Below are 21,948 nucleotides of genomic sequence, written 5' to 3'. Positions count from 1 at the left end.
CAGGGCCATGTGTCGATCCCATCGAGACATTTAACAAATGTGTTGTCAGGCTGAGTGGTCTAAAGTGCTTGATTAAGTGTGTAGAGGTGTAGGTTTAAATCCCACCGTTGAGGTTGCCCGTGGTAAAGCTATTCTTCAATACCTGAATCTAATCAGTCGCTCTAGGAGTGTGCAGGGATTCTATATTCATGTGGGGCTATGCAAGAGAAGAAATAAAAAAAACATTTGCGAAGAGGTTGGTTATCCAATCTACACATGTAGTTCATCGCCTTCACCACTCAGATACCAAGTTCTGTGCTGTTGCGGTGGCAGTCGGCCATCTTACCAATCTTTGCGAAAGTCAAAATCTTGCAGTGCCATAAAAAAGTACAGATTTTTTGGGTTGCTCGATGAGGATGGGATTCAAACCCATGCATGCAGAGCACAATGGATTAGCAGTCCATTGCCTTAACCACTCGGACACCTCATCCGTTGGTATACAGGTGGCAGTTGACCCCACAAACTATAGTAGCTGCATGTAAACCCATGATTGAAATCAATGAAAGTTAGGCATAGCAACGGCAGGGCCATGTGTCGATCCCATCGAGACATTTAACAAATGTGTTGTCAGGCTGAGTGGTCTAAAGTGCTTGATTAAGTGTGTGGAGGTGTCGGTTCAAATCCCACCGTTGAGGTTGCCCGTGGTAAAGCTATTCTTCAATACCTGAATCTTATCAGTCGCTCTAGGAGTGTGCAGGGATTCTATATTCATGTGGGGCTATGCAAGAGAAGAAATAAAAAAAACATTTGCGAAGAGGTTGGTTATCCAATCTACACATGTAGTTCATCGCCTTCACCACTCAGATACCAAGTTCTGTGCTGTGGCAGTCGGCCATCTTACCAATCTTTGCGAAAGTCAAAATCTTGCAGTGCCATAAAAAAGTACTGATTTTTTGGGTTGCTCGATGAGGATGGGATTCGAACCCATGCATGCAGAGCACAATGGATTAGCAGTCCATCGCCTTAACCACTCGGCCACCTCATCCTGCGGTATACGAGTGGCAGTTCCCCCACAAACTGTAGTAGCTGCATGTAAACCCATGATTGAAATCAATGAAAGTTAGGCATAGCAACGGCAGGGCCATGTGTCGATCCCATCGAGACATTTAACAAATGTGTTGTCAGGCTGAGTGGTCTAAAGTGCTTGATTAAGTGTGTGGAGGTGTCGGTTCAAATCCCACCGTTGAGGTTGCCCTTGGTAAAGCTATTCTTCAATACCTGAATCTTATCAGTCGCTCTAGGAGTGTGCAGGGATTCAATATTCATGTGGGGCTATGCAAGAGAAGAAATAAAAAAAACATTTGCGAAGAGGTTGGTTTTCCAATCTACACATGTAGTTCATCGCCTTCACCACTCAGATACCAAGTTCTGTGCTGTTGAGGTGGCAGTCGGCCATCTTACCAATCTTTGCGAAAGTCAAAATCTTGCAGTGCCATAAAAAAGTATCGATTTTTTGGGTTGCTCGATGAGGATGGGATTCGAACCCATGCATGCAGAGCACAATGGATTAGCAGTCCATCAGCCTTAACCACTCGGCCACCTCATCCATTGGTATACGAGTGGCAGTTGCCCCCACAAACTGTAGTAGCTGCATGTAAACCCATGATTGAAATCAATGAAAGTTAGGCATAGCAACGGCAGGGCCATGTGTCGATCCCATCGAGACATTTAACAAATGTGTTGTCAGGCTGAGTGGTCTAAAGTGCTTGATTAAGTGTGTGGAGGTGTCGGTTCAAATCCCACCGTTGAGGTTGCCCTTGGTAAAGCTATTCTTCAATACATGAATCGTATCAGTCGCTCTAGGAGTGTGCAGGGATTCAATATTCATGTGGGGCTATGCAAGAGAAGAAATAAAAAAAACACTTCCGAAGAGGTTGGTTTTCCAATCTACACATGTAGATCATCGCCTTCACCACTCAGATACCAAGTTCTGTGCTGTTGCGGTGGCAGTCGGCCATCTTACCAATCTTTGCGAAAGTCAAAATCTTGCAGTGCCATAAAAAAGTACTGATTTTTTGGGTTGCTCGATGAGGATGGGATTCAAACCCATGCATGCAGAGCACAATGGATTAGCAGTCCATCGCCTTAACCACTCGGCCACCTCATCCGTTGGTATACAGTGGCAGTTGCCCCCACAAACTGTAGTAGCTGCATGTAAACCCATGATTGAAATCAATGAAAGTTAGGCATAGCAACGGCAGGGCCATGTGTCGATCCCATCGAGACATTTAACAAATGTGTTGTCAGGCTGAGTGGTCTAAAGTGCTTGATTAAGTGTGTGGAGGTGTCGGTTCAAATCCCACCGTTGAGGTTGCCCGTGGTAAAGCTATTCTTCAATACCTGAATCTTATCAGTCGCTCTCGGAGTGTGCAGGGATCCTATATTCATGTGGGGCTATGCAAGAGAAGAAATAAAAAAAACATTTGCGAAGAGGTTGGTTTTCCAATCTACACATGTAGTTCATCGCCTTCACCACTCAGATACCAAGTTCTGTGCTGTTGCAGGTGGCAGTCGGCCATCTTACCAATCTTTGCGAAAGTCAAAATCTTACAATGCCATAAAAAATAACTGATTTTTGGGTTGCTCGATGAGGATGGGATTCGAAACCCATGCATGCAGAGCACAATGGATTAGCAGTCCATCGCCTTAACCACTCGGCCACCTCATCCATTGGTATACAAGTGGCAGTTGCCCCCACAAACTGTAGTAGCTGCATGTAAACCCATGATTGAAATCAATGAAAGTTAGGCATAGCAACGGCAGGGCCATGTGTCGATCCCATCGAGACATTTAACAAATGTGTTGTCAGGCTGAGTGGTCTAAAGTGCTTGATTAAGTGTGTGGAGGTGTCGGTTCAAATCCCACCGTTGAGGTTGCCCGTGGTAAAGCTATTCTTCAATACCTGAATCTTATCAGTCGCTCTAGGAGTGTGCAGGGATTCCTATATTCATGTGGGGCTATGCAAGAGAAGAAATAAAAAAAACATTTGCGAAGAGGTTGGTTTTCCAATCTACACATGTAGATCATCGCCTTCACCACTCAGATACCAAGTTCTGTGCTGTTGAGGTGGCAGTCGGCCATCTTACCAATCTTTGCGAAAGTCAAAATCTTGCAGTGCCATAAAAAAGTACTGATTTTTGGGTTGCTCGATGAGGATGGGATTCAAACCCATGCATGCAGAGCACAATGGATTAGCAGTCCATCGCCTTAACCACTCGGCCACCTCATCCGATTGGTATACAGTGGCAGTTGCCCCCACAAACTGTAGTAGCTGCATGTAAACCCATGATTGAAATCAATGAAAGTTAGGCATAGCAACGGCAGGGCCATGTGTCGATCCCATCGAGACATTTAACAAATGTGTTGTCAGGCTGAGTGGTCTAAAGTGCTTGATTAAGTGTGTGGAGGTGTCGGTTTAAATCCCACCGTTGAGGTTGCCCGTGGTAAAGCTATTCTTCAATACCTGAATCTTATCAGTCGCTCTCGGAGTGTGCAGGGATCCTATATTCATGTGGGGCTATGCAAGAGAAGAAATAAAAAAAACATTTGCGAAGAGGTTGGTTTTCCAATCTACACATGTAGTTCATCGCCTTCACCACTCAGATACCAAGTTCTGTGCTGTTGCAGGTGGCAGTCGGCCATCTTACCAATCTTTGCGAAAGTCAAAATCTTACAGTGCCATAAAAAATAACTGATTTTTTGGGTTGCTCGATGAGGATGGGATTCGAAACCCATGCATGCAGAGCACAATGGATTAGCAGTCCATCGCCTTAACCACTCGGCCACCTCATCCATTGGTATACAAGTGGCAGTTGCCCCCACAAACTGTAGTAGCTGCATGTAAACCCATGATTGAAATCAATGAAAGTTAGGCATAGCAACGGCAGGGCCATGTGTCGATCCCATCGAGACATTTAACAAATGTGTTGTCAGGCTGAGTGGTCTAAAGTGCTTGATTAAGTGTGTGGAGGTGTCGGTTCAAATCCCACCGTTGAGGTTGCCCGTGGTAAAGCTATTCTTCAATACCTGAATCTTATCAGTCGCTCTAGGAGTGTGCAGGGATTCCTAATATTCATGTGGGGCTATGCAAGAGAAGAAATAAAAAAAACATTTGCGAAGAGGTTGGTTTTCCAATCTACACATGTAGTTCATCGCCTTCACCACTCAGATACCAAGTTCTGTGCTGTTGCAGGTGGCAGTCGGCCATCTTACCAATCTTTGCGAAAGTCAAAATCTTGCAGTGCCATAAAAAAGTACATGATTTTTGGGTTGCTCGATGAGGATGGGATTCAAACCCATGCATGCAGAGCACAATGGATTAGCAGTCCATCGCCTTAACCACTCGGCCACCTCATCCGATGGTATTTCAGTGGCAGTTGCCCCCACAAACTGTAGTTGCTGCATGTAAACCCATGATTGAAATCAATGATAGTTAGGCATAGCAACGGCAGGGCCATGTGTCGATCCCATCGAGACATTTAACAAATGTGTTGTCAGGCTGAGTGGTCTAAAGTGCTTGATTAAGTGTGTGGAGGTGTCGGTTCAAATCCCACCGTTGAGGTTGCCCGTGGTAAAGCTATTCTTCAATACCTGAATCTTATCAGTCGCTCTCGGAGTGTGCAGGGATCCTAAATTCATGTGGGGCTATGCAAGAGAAGAAATAAAAAAAACATTTGCGAAGAGGTTGGTTTTCCAATCTACACATGTAGTTCATCGCCTTCACCACTCAGATACCAAGTTCTGTGCTGTTGCAGGTGGCAGTCGGCCATCTTACCAATCTTTGCGAAAGTCAAAATCTTGCAGTGCCATAAAAAATAACTGATTTTTGGGTTGCTCGATGAGGATGGGATTCGAAACCCATGCATGCAGAGCACAATGGATTAGCAGTCCATCGCCTTAACCACTCGGCCACCTCATCCGATGGTATTTCAGTGGCAGTTGCCCCCACAAACTGTAGTAGCTGCATGTAAACCCATGATTGAAATCAATGAAAGTTAGGCATAGCAACGGCAGGGCCATGTGTCGATCCCATCGAGACATTTAACAAATGTGTTGTCAGGCTGAGTGGTCTAAAGTGCTTGATTAAGTGTGTGGAGGTGTCGGTTCAAATCCCACCGTTGAGGTTGCCCGTGGTAAAGCTATTCTTCAATACCTGAATCTTATCAGTCGCTCTAGGAGTGTGCAGGGATCCTAATATTCATGTGGGGCTATGCAAGAGAAGAAATAAAAAAAACATTTGCGAAGAGGTTGGTTTTCCAATCTACACATGTAGTTCATCGCCTTCACCACTCAGATACCAAGTTCTGTGCTGTTGCAGTGGCAGTCGGCCATCTTACCAATCTTTGCGAAAGTCAAAATCTTACAGTGCCATAAAAAAGTACTGATTTTTTGGGTTGCTCGATGAGGATAGGATTCGAAAACCATGCATGCAGAGCACAATGGATTAGCAGTCCATCGCCTTAACCACTCGGCCACCTCATCCGATGGTATACAGTGGCAGTTGCCCCCACAAACTGTAGTGCTGTATGTAAACCCATGATTGAAATCAATGAAAGTTAGGCATAGCAACGGCAGGGCCATGTGTCGATCCCATCGAGACATTTAACAAATGTGTTGTCAGGCTGAGTGGTCTAAAGTGCTTGATTAAGTGTGTGGAGGTGTCGGTTCAAATCCCACCGTTGAGGTTGCCCGTGGTAATGCTATTCTTCAATACCTGAATCTTATCAGTCGCTCTAGGAGTGTGCAGGGATTCTATATTCATGTGGGGCTATGCAAGAGAAGAAATAAAAAAAACATTTGCGAAGAGGTTGGTTTTCCAATCTACACATGTAGTTCATCGCCTTCACCACTCAGATACCAAGTTCTGTGCTGTTGCAGTGGCAGTCGGCCATCTTACCAATCTTTGCGAAAGTCAAAATCTTGAAGTGCCATAAAAAAGTACTGATTTTTTGGGTTGCTCGATGAGGATGGGATTCGAACCCATGCATGCAGAGCACAATGGATTAGCAGTCCATCGCCTTAACCACTCGGCCACCTCATCCGTTGGTATACAGTGGCAGTTGCCCCCACAAACTGTAGTAGCTGCATGTAAACCCATGATTGAAATCAATGAAAGTTAGGCATAGCAACGGCAGGGCCATGTGTCGATCCCATCGAGACATTTAACAAATGTGTTGTCAGGCTGAGTGGTCTAAAGTGCTTGATTAAGTGTGTGGAGGTGTCGGTTCAAATCCCACCGTTGAGGTTGCCCGTGGTAATGCTATTCTTCAATACCTGAATCTTATCAGTCGCTCTAGGAGTGTGCAGGGATTCTATATTCATGTGGGGCTATGCAAGAGAAGAAATAAAAAAAACATTTGCGAAGAGGTTGGTTTTCCAATCTACACATGTAGTTCATCGCCTTCACCACTCAGATACCAAGTTCTGTGCTGTTGCAGTGGCAGTCGGCCATCTTACCAATCTTTGCGAAAGTCAAAATCTTGCAGTGCCATAAAAAAGTACTGATTTTTTGGGTTGCTCGATGAGGATGGGATTCGAACCCATGCATGCAGAGCACAATGGATTAGCAGTCCATCGCCTTAACCACTCGGCCACCTCATCCATTGGTATACGAGTGGCAGTTGCCCCCACAAACTGTAGTAGCTGCATGTAAACCCATGATTGAAATCAATGAAAGTTAGGCATAGCAACGGCAGGGCCATGTGTCGATCCCATCGAGACATTTAACAAATGTGTTGTCAGGCTGAGTGGTCTAAAGTGCTTGATTAAGTGTGTGGAGGTGTCGGTTCAAATCCCACCGTTGAGGTTGCCCGTGGTAATGCTATTCTTCAATACCTGAATCTTATCAGTCGCTCTAGGAGTGTGCAGGGATCCTAATATTCATGTGGGGCTATGCAAGAGAAGAAATAAAAAAAACATTTGCGAAGAGGTTGGTTTTCCAATCTACACATGTAGTTCATCGCCTTCACCACTCAGATACCAAGTTCTGTGCTGTTGCAGTGGCAGTCGGCCATCTTACCAATCTTTGCGAAAGTCAAAATCTTACAGTGCCATAAAAAAGTACTGATTTTTTGGGTTGCTCGATGACGATAGGATTCGAAAACCATGCATGCAGAGCACAATGGATTAGCAGTCCATCGCCTTAACCACTCGGCCACCTCATCCGATGGTATACGAGTGGCAGTTGCCCCCACAAACTGTAGTTGCTGTATGTAAACCCATGATTGAAATCAATGAAAGTTAGGCATAGCAACGGCAGGGCCATGTGTCGATCCCATCGAGACATTTAACAAATGTGTTGTCAGGCTGAGTGGTCTAAAGTGCTTGATTAAGTGTGTGGAGGTGTCGGTTCAAATCCCACCGTTGAGGTTGCCCGTGGTAAAGCTATTCTTCAATACCTGAATCTTATCAGTCGCTCTCGGAGTGTGCAGGGATCCTATATTCATGTGGGGCTATGCAAGAGAAGAAATAAAAAAAACATTTGCGAAGAGGTTGGTTTTCCAATCTACACATGTAGTTCATCGCCTTCACCACTCAGATACCAAGTTCTGTGCTGTTGCAGTGGCAGTCGGCCATCTTACCAATCTTTGCGAAAGTCAAAATCTTACAATCCCATAAAAAAGTACCGATTTTTTGGGTTGCTCGATGAGGATGGGATTCGAACCCATGCATGCAGAGCACAATGGATTAGCAGTCCATCGCCTTAACCACTCGGCCACCTCATCCAATGGCATTTCAGTGGCAGTTGCCCCCACAAACTGTAGTTGCTGCATGTAAACCCATGATTGAAATCAATGATAGTTAGGCATAGCAACGGCAGGGCCATGTGTCGATCCCATCGAGACATTTAACAAATGTGTTGTCAGGCTGAGTGGTCTAAAGTGCTTGATTAAGTGTGTGGAGGTGTCGGTTCAAATCCCACCGTTGAGGTTGCCCGTGGTAATGCTATTCTTCAATACCTGAATCTTATCAGTCGCTCTAGGAGTGTGCAGGGATCCTAATATTCATGTGGGGCTATGCAAGAGAAGAAATAAAAAAAACATTTGCGAAGAGGTTGGTTTTCCAATCTACACATGTAGTTCATCGCCTTCACCACTCAGATACCAAGTTCTGTGCTGTTGCAGTGGCAGTCGGCCATCTTACCAATCTTTGCGAAAGTCAAAATCTTACAGTGCCATAAAAAATACTGATTTTTTGGGTTGCTCGATGAGGATGGGATTCCAACCCATGCATGCAGAGTACAATGGATTAGCAGTCCATCGCCTTAACCACTCGGCCACCTCATCCGATGGGTATACAGTGGCAGTTGCCCCCACAAACTGTAGTGCTGCATGTAAACCCATGATTGAAATCAATGAAAGTTAGACATAGCAACGGCAGGGCCATGTGTCGATCCCATCGAGACATTTAACAAATGTGTTGTCAGGCTGAGTGGTCTAAAGTGCTTGATTAAGTGTGTGGAGGTGTCGGTTCAAATCCCACCGTTGAGGTTGCCCGTGGTAAAGCTATTCTTCAATACCTGAATCTTATCAGTCGCTCTCGGAGTGTGCAGGGATCCTAATATTCATGTGGGGCTATGCAAGAGAAGAAATAAAAAAAACATTTGCGAAGAGGTTGGTTTTCCAATCTACACATGTAGTTCATCGCCTTCACCACTCAGATACCAAGTTCTGTGCTGTTGCAGTGGCAGTCGGCTATCTTACCAATCTTTGCGAAAGTCAAAATCTTGGAGTGCCATAAAAAATAACTGATTTTTTGGGTTGCTCGATGAGGATGGGATTCGAAACCCATGCATGCAGAGCACAATGGATTAGCAGTCCATCGCCTTAACCACTCGGCCACCTCATCCATTGGTATACAGTGGCAGTTGCCCCCACAAACTGTAGTGCTGCATGTAAACCCATGATTGAAATCAATGAAAGTTAGGCATAGCAACGGCAGGGCCATGTGTCGATCCCATCGAGACATTTAACAAATGTGTTGTCAGGCTGAGTGGTCTAAAGTGCTTGATTAAGTGTGTGGAGGTGTCGGTTCAAATCCCACCGTTGAGGTTGCCCGTGGTAAAGCTATTCTTCAATACCTGAATCTTATCAGTCGCTCTCGGAGTGTGCAGGGATCCTAATTCATGTGGGGCTATGCAAGAGAAGAAATAAAAAAAACATTTGCGAAGAGGTTGGTTTTCCAATCTACACATGTAGTTCATCGCCTTCACCACTCAGATACCAAGTTCTGTGCTGTTGCAGTGGCAGTCGGCCATCTTACCAATCTTTGCGAAAGTCAAAATCTTGGAGTGCCATAAAAAATAACTGATTTTTTGGGTTGCTCGATGAGGATGGGATTCGAACCCATGCATGCAGAGCACAATGGATTAGCAGTCCATCGCCTTAACCACTCGGCCACCTCATCCGATGGTATACGAGTGGCAGTTGCCCCCACAAACTGTAGTGCTGCATGTAAACCCATGATTGAAATCAATGAAAGTTAGGCATAGCAACGGCAGGGCCATGTGTCGATCCCATCGAGACATTTAACAAATGTGTTGTCAGGCTGAGTGGTCTAAAGTGCTTGATTAAGTGTGTGGAGGTGTCGGTTCAAATCCCACCGTTGAGGTTGCCCGTGGTAATGCTATTCTTCAATTCCTGAATCTTATCAGTCGCTCTAGGAGTGTGCAGGGATTCAATATTCATGTGGGGCTATGCAAGAGAAGAAATAAAAAAAACATTTGCGAAGAGGTTGGTTTTCCAATCTACACATGTAGTTCATCGCCTTCACCACTCAGATACCAAGTTCTGTGCTGTTGCAGTGGCAGTCGGCCATCTTACCAATCTTTGCGAAAGTCAAAATCTTGAAGTGCCATAAAAAAGTACTGATTTTTTGGGTTGCTCGATGAGGATGGGATTCGAACCCATGCATGCAGAGCACAATGGATTAGCAGTCCATCGCCTTAACCACTCGGCCACCTCATCCGATTGGTATACAGTGGCAGTTGCCCCCACAAACTGTAGTGCTGCATGTAAACCCATGATTGAAATCAATGAAAGTTAGGCATAGCAACGGCAGGGCCATGTGTCGATCCCATCGAGACATTTAACAAATGTGTTGTCAGGCTGAGTGGTCTAAAGTGCTTGATTAAGTGTGTGGAGGTGTCGGTTCAAATCCCACCGTTGAGGTTGCCCTTGGTAAAGCTATTCTTCAATACCTGAATCTTATCAGTCGCTCTAGGAGTGTGCAGGGATCCTAATATTCATGTGGGGCTATGCAAGAGAAGAAATAAAAAAAACATTTGCGAAGAGGTTGGTTTTCCAATCTACACATGTAGTTCATCGCCTTCACCACTCAGATACCAAGTTCTGTGCTGTTGCAGTGGCAGTCGGCCATCTTACCAATCTTTGCGAAAGTCAAAATCTTACAATGCCATAAAAAAGTACTGATTTTTTGGGTTGCTCGATGAGGATGGGATTCGAACCCATGCATGCAGAGCACAATGGATTAGCAGTCCATCGCCTTAACCACTCGGCCACCTCATCCGATGGTATATGAGTGGCAGTTGCCCCCACAAACTGTAGTTGCTGCATGTAAACCCATGATTGAAATCAATGAAAGTTAGGCATAGCAACGGCAGGGCCATGTGTCGATCCCATCGAGACATTTAACAAATGTGTTGTCAGGCTGAGTGGTCTAAAGTGCTTGATTAAGTGTGTGGAGGTGTCGGTTCAAATCCCACCGTTGAGGTTGCCCGTGGTAAAGCTATTCTTCAATACCTGAATCTTATCAGTCGCTCTAGGAGTGTGCAGGGATTCAAAATTCATGTGGGGCTATGCAAGAGAAGAAATAAAAAAAACATTTGCGAAGAGGTTGGTTTTCCAATCTACACATGTAGTTCATCGCCTTCACCACTCAGATACCAAGTTCTGTGCTGTTGCAGTGGCAGTCGGCCATCTTACCAATCTTTGCGAAAGTCAAAATCTTACAGTGCCATAAAAAAGTACTGATTTTTTGGGTTGCTCGATGAGGATGGGATTCGAACCCATGCATGCAGAGCACAATGGATTAGCAGTCCATCGCCTTAACCACTCGGCCACCTCATCCAATGGCATTTCAGTGGCAGTTGCCCCCACAAACTGTAGTGCTGCATGTAAACCCATGATTGAAATCAATGAAAGTTAGGCATAGCAACGGCAGGGCCATGTGTCGATCCCATCGAGACATTTAACAAATGTGTTGTCAGGCTGAGTGGTCTAAAGTGCTTGATTAAGTGTGTGGAGGTGTCGGTTCAAATCCCACCGTTGAGGTTGCCCGTGGTAAAGCTATTCTTCAATACCTGAATCTTATCAGTCGCTCTAGGAGTGTGCAGGGATCCTAAATTCATGTGGGGCTATGCAAGAGAAGAAATAAAAAAAACATTTGCGAAGAGGTTGGTTTTCCAATCTACACATGTAGTTCATCGCCTTCACCACTCAGATACCAAGTTCTGTGCTGTTGCAGTGGCAGTCGGCCATCTTACCAATCTTTGCGAAAGTCAAAATCTTGACAGTGCCATAAAAAAGTAACTGATTTTTTGGGTTGCTCGATGAGGATGGGATTCGAACCCATGCATGCAGAGCACAATGGATTAGCAGTCCATCGCCTTAACCACTCGGCCACCTCATCCGATGGTGTTTCAGTGGCAGTTGCCCCCACAAACTGTAGTTGCTGCATGTAAACCCATGATTGAAATCAATGAAAGTTAGGCATAGCAACGGCAGGGCCATGTGTCGATCCCATCGAGACATTTAACAAATGTGTTGTCAGGCTGAGTGGTCTAAAGTGCTTGATTAAGTGTGTGGAGGTGTCGGTTCAAATCCCACCGTTGAGGTTGTCCGTGGTAAAGCTATTCTTCAATACCTGAATCTTATCAGTCGCTCTAGGAGTGTGCAGGGATTCCTAATATTCATGTGGGGCTATGCAAGAGAAGAAATAAAAAAAACATTTGCGAAGAGGTTGGTTTTCCAATCTACACATGTAGTTCATCGCCTTCACCACTCAGATACCAAGTTCTGTGCTGTTGCAGTGGCAGTCGGCCATCTTACCAATCTTTGCGAAAGTCAAAATCTTACAGTGCCATAAAAAAATACTGATTTTTTGGGTTGCTCGATGAGGATGGGATTCCAACCCATGCATGCAGAGTACAATGGATTAGCAGTCCATCGCCTTAACCACTCGGCCACCTCATCCGATGGTATATGAGTGGCAGTTGCCCCCACAAACTGTAGTTGCTGTATGTAAACCCATGATTGAAATCAATGAAAGTTAGGCATAGCAACGGCAGGGCCATGTGTCGATCCCATCGAGACATTTAACAAATGTGTTGTCAGGCTGAGTGGTCTAAAGTGCTTGATTAAGTGTGTGGAGGTGTCGGTTCAAATCCCACCGTTGAGGTTGCCCGTGGTAAAGCTATTCTTCAATACCTGAATCTTATCAGTCGCTCTAGGAGTGTGCAGGGATCCTAAATTCATGTGGGGCTATGCAAGAGAAGAAATAAAAAAAACATTTGCGAAGAGGTTGGTTTTCCAATCTACACATGTAGTTCATCGCCTTCACCACTCAGATACCAAGTTCTGTGCTGTTGCAGTGGCAGTCGGCCATCTTACCAATCTTTGCGAAAGTCAAAATCTTGAAGTGCCATAAAAAAGTACTGATTTTTTGGGTTGCTCGATGAGGATGGGATTCGAACCCATGCATGCAGAGCACAATGGATTAGCAGTCCATCGCCTTAACCACTCGGCCACCTCATCCATTGGTACATAAGTGGCAGTATCCCCCCACAAACTGTAGCTGCTGCATGTAAACCCATGATTGAAATCAATGAAAGTTAGGCATAGCAACGGCAGGGCCATGTGTCGATCCCATCGAGACATTTAACAAATGTGTTGTCAGGCTGAGTGGTCTAAAGTGCTTGATTAAGTGTGTGGAGGTGTCGGTTCAAATCCCACCGTTGAGGTTGCCCGTGGTAAAGCTATTCTTCAATACCTGAATCTTATCAGTCGCTCTAGGAGTGTGCAGGGATTCAATATTCATGTGGGGCTATGCAAGAGAAGAAATAAAAAAAACATTTGCGAAGAGGTTGGTTTTCCAATCTACACATGTAGTTCATCGCCTTCACCACTCAGATACCAAGTTCTGTGCTGTTGCGGTGGCAGTCGGCCATCTTACCAATCTTTGCGAAAGTCAAAATCTTGAAGTGCCATAAAAAAGTACTGATTTTTTGGGTTGCTCGATGAGGATGGGATTCGAACCCATGCATGCAGAGCACAATGGATTAGCAGTCCATCGCCTTAACCACTCGGCCACCTCATCCGTTGGTATAGAGTGGCAGTTGCCCCCACAAACTGTAGTAGCTGCATGTAAACCCATGATTGAAATCAATGAAAGTTAGGCATAGCAACGGCAGGGCCATGTGTCGATCCCATCGAGACATTTAACAAATGTGTTGTCAGGCTGAGTGGTCTAAAGTGCTTGATTAAGTGTGTGGAGGTGTCGGTTCAAATCCCACCGTTGAGGTTGCCCGTGGTAATGCTATTCTTCAATACCTGAATCTTATCAGTCGCTCTAGGAGTGTGCAGGGATTCTAATATTCATGTGGGGCTATGCAAGAGAAGAAATAAAAAAAACATTTGCGAAGAGGTTGGTTTTCCAATCTACACATGTAGTTCATCGCCTTCACCACTCAGATACCAAGTTCTGTGCTGTTGCAGGTGGCAGTCGGCCATCTTACCAATCTTTGCGAAAGTCAAAATCTTGACAGTGCCATAAAAAAGTACTGATTTTTTGGGTTGCTCGATGAGGATGGGATTCGAACCCATGCATGCAGAGCACAATGGATTAGCAGTCCATCGCCTTAACCACTCGGCCACCTCATCCGATTGGTATACAGAGTGACAGTAGCCCCCACAAACTGTAGTAGCTGCATGTAAACCCATGATTGAAATCAATGAAAGTTAGGCATAGCAACGGCAGGGCCATGTGTCGATCCCATCGAGACATTTAACAAATGTGTTGTCAGGCTGAGTGGTCTAAAGTGCTTGATTAAGTGTGTGGAGGTGTCGGTTCAAATCCCACCGTTGAGGTTGCCCTTGGTAAAGCTATTCTTCAATACCTGAATCTTATCAGTCGCTCTAGGAGTGTGCAGGGATCTATATTCATGTGGGGCTATGCAAGAGAAGAAATAAAAAAAACATTTGCGAAGAGGTTGGTTTTCCAATCTACACATGTAGTTCATCGCCTTCACCACTCAGATACCAAGTTCTGTGCTGTTGCAGTGGCAGTCGGCCATCTTACCAATCTTTGCGAAAGTCAAAATCTTACAGTGCCATAAAAAAGTACTGATTTTTTGGGTTGCTCGATGAGGATGGGATTCAAACCCATGCATGCAGAGCACAATGGATTAGCAGTCCATCGCCTTAACCACTCGGCCACCTCATCCATTGGTATACAGGTGGCAGTTGCCCCCACAAACTGTAGTAGCTGCATGTAAACCCATGATTGAAATCAATGAAAGTTAGGCATAGCAACGGCAGGGCCATGTGTCGATCCCATCGAGACATTTAACAAATGTGTTGTCTTGTCAGGCTGAGTGGTCTAAAGTGCTTGATTAAGTGTGTGGAGGTGTCGGTTCAAATCCCACCGTTGAGGTTGCCCGTGGTAAAGCTATTCTTCAATACCTGAATCTTATCAGTCGCTCTAGGAGTGTGCAGGGATTCTAATATTCATGTGGGGCTATGCAAGAGAAGAAATAAAAAAAACATTTGCGAAGAGGTTGGTTTTCCAATCTACACATGTAGTTCATCGCCTTCACCACTCAGATACCAAGTTCTGTGCTGTTGCAGGTGGCAGTCGGCCATCTTACCAATCTTTGCGAAAGTCAAAATCTTGACAGTGCCATAAAAAAGTACTGATTTTTGGGTTGCTCGATGAGGATGGGATTCGAACCCATGCATGCAGAGCACAATGGATTAGCAGTCCATCGCCTTAACCACTCGGCCACCTCATCCGATTGGTATACAGAGTGGCAGTTGCCCCCACAAACTGTAGTAGCTGCATGTAAACCCATGATTGAAATCAATGAAAGTTTGGCGTAGCAACGGCAGGGCCATGTGTCGATCCCATCGAGACATTTAACAAATGTGTTGTCAGGCTGAGTGGTCTAAAGTGCTTGATTAAGTGTGTGGAGGTGTCGGTTGAAATCCCACCGTTGAGGTTGCCCGTGGTAAAGCTATTCTTCAATACCTGAATCTTATCAGTCGCTCTAGGAGTGTGCAGGGATTCTAATATTCATGTGGGGCTATGCAAGAGAAGAAATAAAAAAAACATTTGCGAAGAGGTTGGTTTTCCAATCTACACATGTAGTTCATCGCCTTCACCACTCAGATACCAAGTTCTGTGCTGTTGCAGGTGGCAGTCGGCCATCTTACCAATCTTTGCGAAAGTCAAAATCTTGACAGTGCCATAAAAAAGTACTGATTTTTGGGTTGCTCGATGAGGATGGGATTCGAACCCATGCATGCAGAGCACAATGGATTAGCAGTCCATCGCCTTAACCACTCGGCCACCTCATCCGATTGGTATACAGAGTGGCAGTTGCCCCCACAAACTGTAGTAGCTGCATGTAAACCCATGATTGAAATCAATGAAAGTTAGGCATAGCAACGGCAGGGCCATGTGTCGATCCCATCGAGACATTTAACAAATGTGTTGTCAGGCTGAGTGGTCTAAAGTGCTTGATTAAGTGTGTGGAGGTGTCGGTTCAAATCCCACCGTTGAGGTTGCCCGTGGTAAAGCTATTCTTCAATACCTGAATCTTATCAGTCGCTCTAGGAGTGTGCAGGGATTCAATATTCATGTGGGGCTATGCAAGAGAAGAAATAAAAAAAACATTTGCGAAGAGGTTGGTTTTCCAATCTACACATGTAGTTCATCGCCTTCACCACTCAGATACCAAGTTCTGTGCTGTTGCAGTGGCAGTCGGCCATCTTACCAATCTTTGCGAAAGTCAAAATCTTGAAGTGCCATAAAAAAGTACTGATTTTTTGGGTTGCTCGATGAGGATGGGATTTGAACCCATGCATGCAGAGCACAATGGATTAGCAGTCCATCGCCTTAACCACTCGGCCACCTCTTCCTTTGGTATACAGGTGGCAGTAACCCCCACAAACTGTAGTAGCTGCATGTAAACCCATGATTGAAATCAATGAAAGTTAGGCATAGCAACGGCAGGGCCATGTGTCGATCCCATCGAGACATTTAACAAATGTGTTGTCAGGCTGAGTGGTCTAAAGTGCTTGATTAAGTGTGTGGAGGTGTCGGTTCAAATCCCACCGTTGAGGTTGCCCGTGGTAATGTTATTCTTCAATACCTGAATCTTATCAGTCGCTCTAGGAGTGTGCAGGGATTCTAATATTCATGTGGGGCTATGCAAGAGAAGAAATAAAAAAAACATTTGCGAAGAGGTTGGTTTTCCAATCTACACATGTAGTTCATCGCCTTCACCACTCAGATACCAAGTTCTGTGCTGTTGCAGGTGGCAGTCGGCCATCTTACCAATCTTTGCGAAAGTCAAAATCTTACAGTGCCATAAAAAAGTACTGATTTTTTGGGTTGCTCGATGAGGATGGGATTCGAACCCATGCATGCAGAGCACAATGGATTAGCAGTCCATCGCCTTAACCACTCGGCCACCTCATCCGATGGTATTTCAGTGGCAGTTGCCCCCACAAACTGTAGTTGCTGCATGTAAACCCATGATTGAAATCAATGAAAGTTAGGCATAGCAACGGCAGGGCCATGTGTCGATCCCATCGAGACATTTAACAAATGTGTTGTCAGGCTGAGTGGTCTAAAGTGCTTAATTAAGTGTGTGGAGGTGTCGGTTCAAATCCCACCGTTGAGGTTGCCCGTGGTAATGTTATTCTTCAATACCTGAATCTTATCAGTCGCTCTAGGAGTGTGCAGGGATTCTATATTCATGTGGGGCTATGCAAGAGAAGAAATAAAAAAAACATTTGCGAAGAGGTTGGTTTTCCAATCTACACATGTAGTTCATCGCCTTCACCACTCAGATACCAAGTTCTGTGCTGTTGCAGGTGGCAGTCGGCCATCTTACCAATCTTTGCGAAAGTCAAAATCTTGAAGTGCCATAAAAAAGTACTGATTTTTTGGGTTGCTCGATGAGGATGGGATTCGAACCCATGCATGCAGAGCACAATGGATTAGCAGTCCATCGCCTTAACCACTCGGCCACCTCATCCATTGGTATACAGTGGCAGTTGCCCCCACAAACTGTAGTAGCTGCATGTAAACCCATGATTGAAATCAATGAAAGTTAGGCATAGCAACGGCAGGGCCATGTGTCGATCCCATCGAGACATTTAACAAATGTGTTGTCAGGCTGAGTGGTCTAAAGTGCTTGATTAAGTGTGTGGAGGTGTCGGTTCAAATCCCACCGTTGAGGTTGCCCGTGGTAATGCTATTCTTCAATACCTGAATCTTATCAGTCGCTCTAGGAGTGTGCAGGGATTCTATATTCATGTGGGGCTATGCAAGAGAAGAAATAAAAAAAACATTTGCGAAGAGGTTGGTTTTCCAATCTACACATGTAGTTCATCGCCTTCACCACTCAGATACCAAGTTCTGTGCTGTTGCGGTGGCAGTCGGCCATCTTACCAATCTTTGCGAAAGTCAAAATCTTGAAGTGCCATAAGAAAGTACTGATTTTTTGGGTTGCTCGATGAGGATGGGATTCTTACCCATGCATGCAGAGCACAATGGATTAGCAGTCCATCGCCTTAACCACTCGGCCACCTCATCCGATGGTATTTCAGTGGCAGTTGCCCCCACAAACTGTAGTTGCTGCATGTAAACCCATGATTGAAATCAATGAAAGTTAGGCATAGCAACGGCAGGGCCATGTGTCGATCCCATCGAGACATTTAACAAATGTGTTGTCAGGCTGAGTGGTCTAAAGTGCTTGATTAAGTGTGTGGAGGTGTCGGTTCAAATCCCACCGTTGAGGTTGCCCGTGGTAAAGCTATTCTTCAATACCTGAATCTTATCAGTCGCTCTAGGAGTGTGCAGGGATCTAATATTCAGGTGGGGCTATGCAAGAGAAGAAATAAAAAAAACATTTGCGAAGAGGTTGGTTTTCCAATCTACACATGTAGATCATCGCCTTCACCACTCAGATACCATGTTCTGTGCTGTTGCGGTGGCAGTCGGCCATCTTACCAATCTTTGCGAAAGTCAAAATCTTGAAGTGCCATAAGAAAGTACTGATTTTTTGGGTTGCTCGATGAGGATGGGATTCTTACCCATGCATGCAGAGCACAATGGATTAGCAGTCCATCGCCTTAACCACTCGGCCACCTCATCCATTGGTATACAAGTGGCAGTTGCCCCCACAAACTGTAGTAGCTGCATGTAAACCCATGATTGAAATCAATGAAAGTTAGGCATAGCAACTGCAGGGCCATGTGTCGATCCCATCGAGACATTTAACAAATGTGTTGTCAGGCTGAGTGGTCTAAAGTGCTTGATTAAGTGTGTGGAGGTGTCGGTTCAAATCCCACCGTTGAGGTTGCCCGTGGTAAAGCTATTCTTCAATACCTGAATCTTATCAATCACTCTAGGAGTGTGCAGGGATTCTATATTCATGTGGGTCTATGCAAGAGAAGAAATAAAAAAAACATTTGCGAAGAGGTTGGTTTTCCAATCTACACATGTAGTTCATCGCCTTCACCACTCAGATACCAAGTTCTGTGCTGTTGCGGTGGCAGTCGGCCATCTTACCAATCTTTGCGAAAGTCAAAATCTTGACAGTGCCGTAAAAAAGTACTGATTTTTTGGGTTGCTCGATGAGGATGGGATTCAAACCCATGCATGCAGAGCACAATGGATTAGCAGTCCATCGCCTTAACCACTCGGCCACCTCATCCGATTGGTATAGAGTGGCAGTTGCCCCCACAAACTGTAGTAGCTGCATGTAAACCCATGATTGAAATCAATGAAAGTTAGGCATAGCAACGGCAGGGCCATGTGTCGATCCCATCGAGACATTTAACAAATGTGTTGTCAGGCTGAGTGGTCTAAAGTGCTTGATTAAGTGTGTGGAGGTGTCGGTTCAAATCCCACCGTTGAGGTTGCCCGTGGTAAAGCTATTCTTCAATACCTGAATCTTATCAGTCGCTCTAGGAGTGTGCAGGGATTCTAATATTCATGTGGGGCTATGCAAGAGAAGAAATAAAAAAAACATTTGCGAAGAGGTTGGTTTTCCAATCTACACATGTAGTTCATCGCCTTCACCACTCAGATACCAAGTTCTGTGCTGTTGCAGGTGGCAGTCGGCCATCTTACCAATCTTTGCGAAAGTCAAAATCTTGACAGTGCCATAAAAAAGTACTGATTTTTTGGGTTGCTCGATGAGGATGGGATTCGAACCCATGCATGCAGAGCACAATGGATTAGCAGTCCATCGCCTTAACCACTCGGCCACCTCATCCATTGGTACACATAGTGGCAGTTGCCCCCACAAACTGTAGTGCTGCATGTAAACCCATGATTGAAATCAATGAAAGTTAGGCATAGCAACGGCAGGGCCATGTGTCGATCCCATCGAGACATTTAACAAATGTGTTGTCAGGCTGAGTGGTCTAAAGTGCTTGATTAAGTGTGTGGAGGTGTCGGTTCAAGTCCCACCGTTGAGGTTGCCCTTGGTAAAGCTATTCTTCAATACATGAATCGTATCAGTCGCTCTAGGAGTGTGCAGGGATTCAATATTCATGTGGGGCTATGCAAGAGAAGAAATAAAAAAAACACTTCCGAAGAGGTTGGTTTTCCAATCTACACATGTAGATCATCGCCTTCACCACTCAGATACCAAGTTCTGTGCTGTTGCGGTGGCAGTCGGCCATCTTACCAATCTTTGCGAAAGTCAAAATCTTGCAGTGCCATAAAAAAGTACAGATTTTTTGGGTTGCTCGATGAGGATGGGATTCGAACCCATGCATGCAGAGCACAATGGATTAGCAGTCCATCGCCTTAACCACTCGGCCACCTCATCCGTTGGTATACGAGTGGCAGTTGCCCCCACAAACTGTAGTAGCTGCATGTAAACCCATGATTGAAATCAATGAAAGTTAGGCATAGCAACGGCAGGGCCATGTGTCGATCCCATCGAGACATTTAACAAATGTGTTGTCAGGCTGAGTGGTCTAAAGTGCTTGATTAAGTGTGTGGAGGTGTCGGTTCAAATCCCACCGTTGAGGTTGCCCGTGGTAAAGCTATTCTTCAATACCTGAATCTTATCAGTCGCTCTAGGAGTGTGCAGGGATTCTAATATTCATGTGGGGCTATGCAAGAGAAGAAATAAAAAAAACATTTGCGAAGAGGTTGGTTTTCCAATCTACACATGTAGTTCATCGCCTTCACCACTCAGATACCAAGTTCTGTGCTGTTGAGGTGGCAGTCGGCCATCTTACCAATCTTTGCGAAAGTCAAAATCTTGCAGTGCCATAAAAAAGTACTGATTTTTTGGGTTGCTCGATGAGGATGGGATTTGAACCCATGCATGCAGAGCACAATGGATTAGCAGTCCATCGCCTTAACCACTCGGCCACCTCATCCATTGGTATACAAGTGGCAGTTGCCCCCACAAACTGTAGTGCTGCATGTAAACCCATGATTGAAATCAATGAAAGTTAGGCATAGCAACGGCAGGGCCATGTGTCGATCCCATCGAGACATTTAACAAATGTGTTGTCAGGCTGAGTGGTCTAAAGTGCTTGATTAAGTGTGTGGAGGTGTCGGTTCAAATCCCACCGTTGAGGTTGCCCGTGGTAATGCTATTCTTCAATACCTGAATCTTATCAGTCGCTCTAGGAGTGTGCAGGGATCCTATATTCACGTTGGGCTATGCAAGAGAAGAAATAAAAAAAACATTTGCGAAGAGGTTGGTTTTCCAATCTACACATGTAGTTCATCGCCTTCACCACTCAGATACCAAGTTCTGTGCTGTTGCGGTGGCAGTCGGCCATCTTACCAATCTTTGCGAAAGTCAAAATCTTGAAGTGCCATAAAAAAGTACTGATTTTTTGGGTTGCTCGATGAGGATGGGATTCAAACCCATGCATGCAGAGCACAATGGATTAGCAGTCCATCGCCTTAACCACTCGGCCACCTCATCCATTGGTATACAGGTGGCAGTTGACCCCACAAACTATAGTAGCTGCATGTAAACCCATGATTGAAATCAATGAAAGTTAGGCATAGCAACGGCAGGGCCATGTGTCGATCCCATCGAGACATTTAACAAATGTGTTGTCAGGCTGAGTGGTCTAAAGTGCTTGATTAAGTGTGTGGAGGTGTCGGTTCAAATCCCACCGTTGAGGTTGCCCGTGGTAAAGCTATTCTTCAATACCTGAATCTTATCAGTCGCTCTAGGAGTGTGCAGGGATTCTAATATTCATGTGGGGCTATGCAAGAGAAGAAATAAAAAAAACATTTGCGAAGAGGTTGGTTTTCCAATCTACACATGTAGTTCATCGCCTTCACCACTCAGATACCAAGTTCTGTGCTGTTGCAGGTGGCAGTCGGCCATCTTACCAATCTTTGCGAAAGTCAAAATCTTGCAGTGCCATAAAAAAGTACTGATTTTTTGGGTTGCTCGATGAGGATGGGATTCGAACCCATGCATGCAGAGCACAATGGATTAGCAGTCCATCGCCTTAACCACTCGGCCACCTCATCCATTGGTATAGAGTGGCAGTTGCCCCCACAAACTGTAGGTGCTGCATGTAAACCCATGATTGAAATCAATGAAAGTTAGGCATAGCAACGGCAGGGCCATGTGTCGATCCCATCGAGACATTTAACAAATGTGTT

General features: G+C 45.1%; 38 non-coding genes across 38 annotated transcripts; all 38 read right to left on the bottom strand.

The window, feature by feature from the left end:
- Window positions 1-387: 387 nt before the first annotated feature.
- On the bottom strand, window positions 388-469 carry trnas-gcu (transfer RNA serine (anticodon GCU)). Its single transcript has one exon. It is a non-coding gene; the product is annotated as a tRNA-Ser (tRNA).
- Window positions 470-942: 473 nt separating this feature from the next.
- trnas-gcu (transfer RNA serine (anticodon GCU)) lies at window positions 943-1,024 on the bottom strand. The gene has a single exon. It is a non-coding gene; the product is annotated as a tRNA-Ser (tRNA).
- A 478-nt stretch (window positions 1,025-1,502) lies between these two features.
- Window positions 1,503-1,585, bottom strand: trnas-gcu (transfer RNA serine (anticodon GCU)). The gene has a single exon. It is a non-coding gene; the product is annotated as a tRNA-Ser (tRNA).
- Window positions 1,586-2,064: 479 nt separating this feature from the next.
- Window positions 2,065-2,146, bottom strand: trnas-gcu (transfer RNA serine (anticodon GCU)). Its single transcript has one exon. It is a non-coding gene; the product is annotated as a tRNA-Ser (tRNA).
- A 478-nt stretch (window positions 2,147-2,624) lies between these two features.
- On the bottom strand, window positions 2,625-2,707 carry trnas-gcu (transfer RNA serine (anticodon GCU)). The gene has a single exon. It is a non-coding gene; the product is annotated as a tRNA-Ser (tRNA).
- Window positions 2,708-3,186: 479 nt separating this feature from the next.
- trnas-gcu (transfer RNA serine (anticodon GCU)) lies at window positions 3,187-3,268 on the bottom strand. The gene has a single exon. It is a non-coding gene; the product is annotated as a tRNA-Ser (tRNA).
- Window positions 3,269-3,748: 480 nt separating this feature from the next.
- Window positions 3,749-3,831, bottom strand: trnas-gcu (transfer RNA serine (anticodon GCU)). Its single transcript has one exon. It is a non-coding gene; the product is annotated as a tRNA-Ser (tRNA).
- Window positions 3,832-4,313: 482 nt separating this feature from the next.
- Window positions 4,314-4,395, bottom strand: trnas-gcu (transfer RNA serine (anticodon GCU)). The gene has a single exon. It is a non-coding gene; the product is annotated as a tRNA-Ser (tRNA).
- Window positions 4,396-4,874: 479 nt separating this feature from the next.
- Window positions 4,875-4,957, bottom strand: trnas-gcu (transfer RNA serine (anticodon GCU)). The gene has a single exon. It is a non-coding gene; the product is annotated as a tRNA-Ser (tRNA).
- A 480-nt stretch (window positions 4,958-5,437) lies between these two features.
- On the bottom strand, window positions 5,438-5,520 carry trnas-gcu (transfer RNA serine (anticodon GCU)). The gene has a single exon. It is a non-coding gene; the product is annotated as a tRNA-Ser (tRNA).
- A 477-nt stretch (window positions 5,521-5,997) lies between these two features.
- trnas-gcu (transfer RNA serine (anticodon GCU)) lies at window positions 5,998-6,079 on the bottom strand. The gene has a single exon. It is a non-coding gene; the product is annotated as a tRNA-Ser (tRNA).
- A 478-nt stretch (window positions 6,080-6,557) lies between these two features.
- On the bottom strand, window positions 6,558-6,639 carry trnas-gcu (transfer RNA serine (anticodon GCU)). The gene has a single exon. It is a non-coding gene; the product is annotated as a tRNA-Ser (tRNA).
- Window positions 6,640-7,681: 1,042 nt separating this feature from the next.
- On the bottom strand, window positions 7,682-7,763 carry trnas-gcu (transfer RNA serine (anticodon GCU)). The gene has a single exon. It is a non-coding gene; the product is annotated as a tRNA-Ser (tRNA).
- A 479-nt stretch (window positions 7,764-8,242) lies between these two features.
- trnas-gcu (transfer RNA serine (anticodon GCU)) lies at window positions 8,243-8,324 on the bottom strand. Its single transcript has one exon. It is a non-coding gene; the product is annotated as a tRNA-Ser (tRNA).
- Window positions 8,325-8,803: 479 nt separating this feature from the next.
- trnas-gcu (transfer RNA serine (anticodon GCU)) lies at window positions 8,804-8,886 on the bottom strand. Its single transcript has one exon. It is a non-coding gene; the product is annotated as a tRNA-Ser (tRNA).
- Window positions 8,887-9,362: 476 nt separating this feature from the next.
- Window positions 9,363-9,444, bottom strand: trnas-gcu (transfer RNA serine (anticodon GCU)). The gene has a single exon. It is a non-coding gene; the product is annotated as a tRNA-Ser (tRNA).
- A 478-nt stretch (window positions 9,445-9,922) lies between these two features.
- Window positions 9,923-10,004, bottom strand: trnas-gcu (transfer RNA serine (anticodon GCU)). Its single transcript has one exon. It is a non-coding gene; the product is annotated as a tRNA-Ser (tRNA).
- Window positions 10,005-10,483: 479 nt separating this feature from the next.
- trnas-gcu (transfer RNA serine (anticodon GCU)) lies at window positions 10,484-10,565 on the bottom strand. The gene has a single exon. It is a non-coding gene; the product is annotated as a tRNA-Ser (tRNA).
- Window positions 10,566-11,044: 479 nt separating this feature from the next.
- On the bottom strand, window positions 11,045-11,126 carry trnas-gcu (transfer RNA serine (anticodon GCU)). The gene has a single exon. It is a non-coding gene; the product is annotated as a tRNA-Ser (tRNA).
- A 480-nt stretch (window positions 11,127-11,606) lies between these two features.
- Window positions 11,607-11,688, bottom strand: trnas-gcu (transfer RNA serine (anticodon GCU)). Its single transcript has one exon. It is a non-coding gene; the product is annotated as a tRNA-Ser (tRNA).
- A 481-nt stretch (window positions 11,689-12,169) lies between these two features.
- On the bottom strand, window positions 12,170-12,251 carry trnas-gcu (transfer RNA serine (anticodon GCU)). Its single transcript has one exon. It is a non-coding gene; the product is annotated as a tRNA-Ser (tRNA).
- Window positions 12,252-12,730: 479 nt separating this feature from the next.
- Window positions 12,731-12,812, bottom strand: trnas-gcu (transfer RNA serine (anticodon GCU)). The gene has a single exon. It is a non-coding gene; the product is annotated as a tRNA-Ser (tRNA).
- A 480-nt stretch (window positions 12,813-13,292) lies between these two features.
- Window positions 13,293-13,374, bottom strand: trnas-gcu (transfer RNA serine (anticodon GCU)). The gene has a single exon. It is a non-coding gene; the product is annotated as a tRNA-Ser (tRNA).
- A 481-nt stretch (window positions 13,375-13,855) lies between these two features.
- trnas-gcu (transfer RNA serine (anticodon GCU)) lies at window positions 13,856-13,937 on the bottom strand. The gene has a single exon. It is a non-coding gene; the product is annotated as a tRNA-Ser (tRNA).
- A 480-nt stretch (window positions 13,938-14,417) lies between these two features.
- On the bottom strand, window positions 14,418-14,499 carry trnas-gcu (transfer RNA serine (anticodon GCU)). The gene has a single exon. It is a non-coding gene; the product is annotated as a tRNA-Ser (tRNA).
- A 486-nt stretch (window positions 14,500-14,985) lies between these two features.
- trnas-gcu (transfer RNA serine (anticodon GCU)) lies at window positions 14,986-15,067 on the bottom strand. Its single transcript has one exon. It is a non-coding gene; the product is annotated as a tRNA-Ser (tRNA).
- Window positions 15,068-15,550: 483 nt separating this feature from the next.
- Window positions 15,551-15,632, bottom strand: trnas-gcu (transfer RNA serine (anticodon GCU)). The gene has a single exon. It is a non-coding gene; the product is annotated as a tRNA-Ser (tRNA).
- A 481-nt stretch (window positions 15,633-16,113) lies between these two features.
- On the bottom strand, window positions 16,114-16,195 carry trnas-gcu (transfer RNA serine (anticodon GCU)). Its single transcript has one exon. It is a non-coding gene; the product is annotated as a tRNA-Ser (tRNA).
- Window positions 16,196-16,676: 481 nt separating this feature from the next.
- Window positions 16,677-16,758, bottom strand: trnas-gcu (transfer RNA serine (anticodon GCU)). The gene has a single exon. It is a non-coding gene; the product is annotated as a tRNA-Ser (tRNA).
- A 480-nt stretch (window positions 16,759-17,238) lies between these two features.
- trnas-gcu (transfer RNA serine (anticodon GCU)) lies at window positions 17,239-17,320 on the bottom strand. The gene has a single exon. It is a non-coding gene; the product is annotated as a tRNA-Ser (tRNA).
- Window positions 17,321-17,798: 478 nt separating this feature from the next.
- On the bottom strand, window positions 17,799-17,880 carry trnas-gcu (transfer RNA serine (anticodon GCU)). Its single transcript has one exon. It is a non-coding gene; the product is annotated as a tRNA-Ser (tRNA).
- Window positions 17,881-18,359: 479 nt separating this feature from the next.
- Window positions 18,360-18,441, bottom strand: trnas-gcu (transfer RNA serine (anticodon GCU)). Its single transcript has one exon. It is a non-coding gene; the product is annotated as a tRNA-Ser (tRNA).
- A 480-nt stretch (window positions 18,442-18,921) lies between these two features.
- Window positions 18,922-19,003, bottom strand: trnas-gcu (transfer RNA serine (anticodon GCU)). Its single transcript has one exon. It is a non-coding gene; the product is annotated as a tRNA-Ser (tRNA).
- Window positions 19,004-19,485: 482 nt separating this feature from the next.
- trnas-gcu (transfer RNA serine (anticodon GCU)) lies at window positions 19,486-19,567 on the bottom strand. The gene has a single exon. It is a non-coding gene; the product is annotated as a tRNA-Ser (tRNA).
- A 479-nt stretch (window positions 19,568-20,046) lies between these two features.
- On the bottom strand, window positions 20,047-20,128 carry trnas-gcu (transfer RNA serine (anticodon GCU)). The gene has a single exon. It is a non-coding gene; the product is annotated as a tRNA-Ser (tRNA).
- A 480-nt stretch (window positions 20,129-20,608) lies between these two features.
- Window positions 20,609-20,690, bottom strand: trnas-gcu (transfer RNA serine (anticodon GCU)). Its single transcript has one exon. It is a non-coding gene; the product is annotated as a tRNA-Ser (tRNA).
- A 478-nt stretch (window positions 20,691-21,168) lies between these two features.
- trnas-gcu (transfer RNA serine (anticodon GCU)) lies at window positions 21,169-21,250 on the bottom strand. The gene has a single exon. It is a non-coding gene; the product is annotated as a tRNA-Ser (tRNA).
- Window positions 21,251-21,731: 481 nt separating this feature from the next.
- On the bottom strand, window positions 21,732-21,813 carry trnas-gcu (transfer RNA serine (anticodon GCU)). Its single transcript has one exon. It is a non-coding gene; the product is annotated as a tRNA-Ser (tRNA).
- Between the last annotated feature and the right edge of the window lie 135 nt (window positions 21,814-21,948).

The sequence above is a fragment of the Salmo trutta genome, chromosome 19, assembly GCF_901001165.1.
Source record: "Salmo trutta chromosome 19, fSalTru1.1, whole genome shotgun sequence".
Lineage (NCBI taxonomy): Eukaryota > Metazoa > Chordata > Actinopteri > Salmoniformes > Salmonidae > Salmo > Salmo trutta.
The sequence above is the reverse complement of the archived record's forward strand: the minus strand, read 5'-3'. Positions and strand labels throughout refer to the sequence as shown.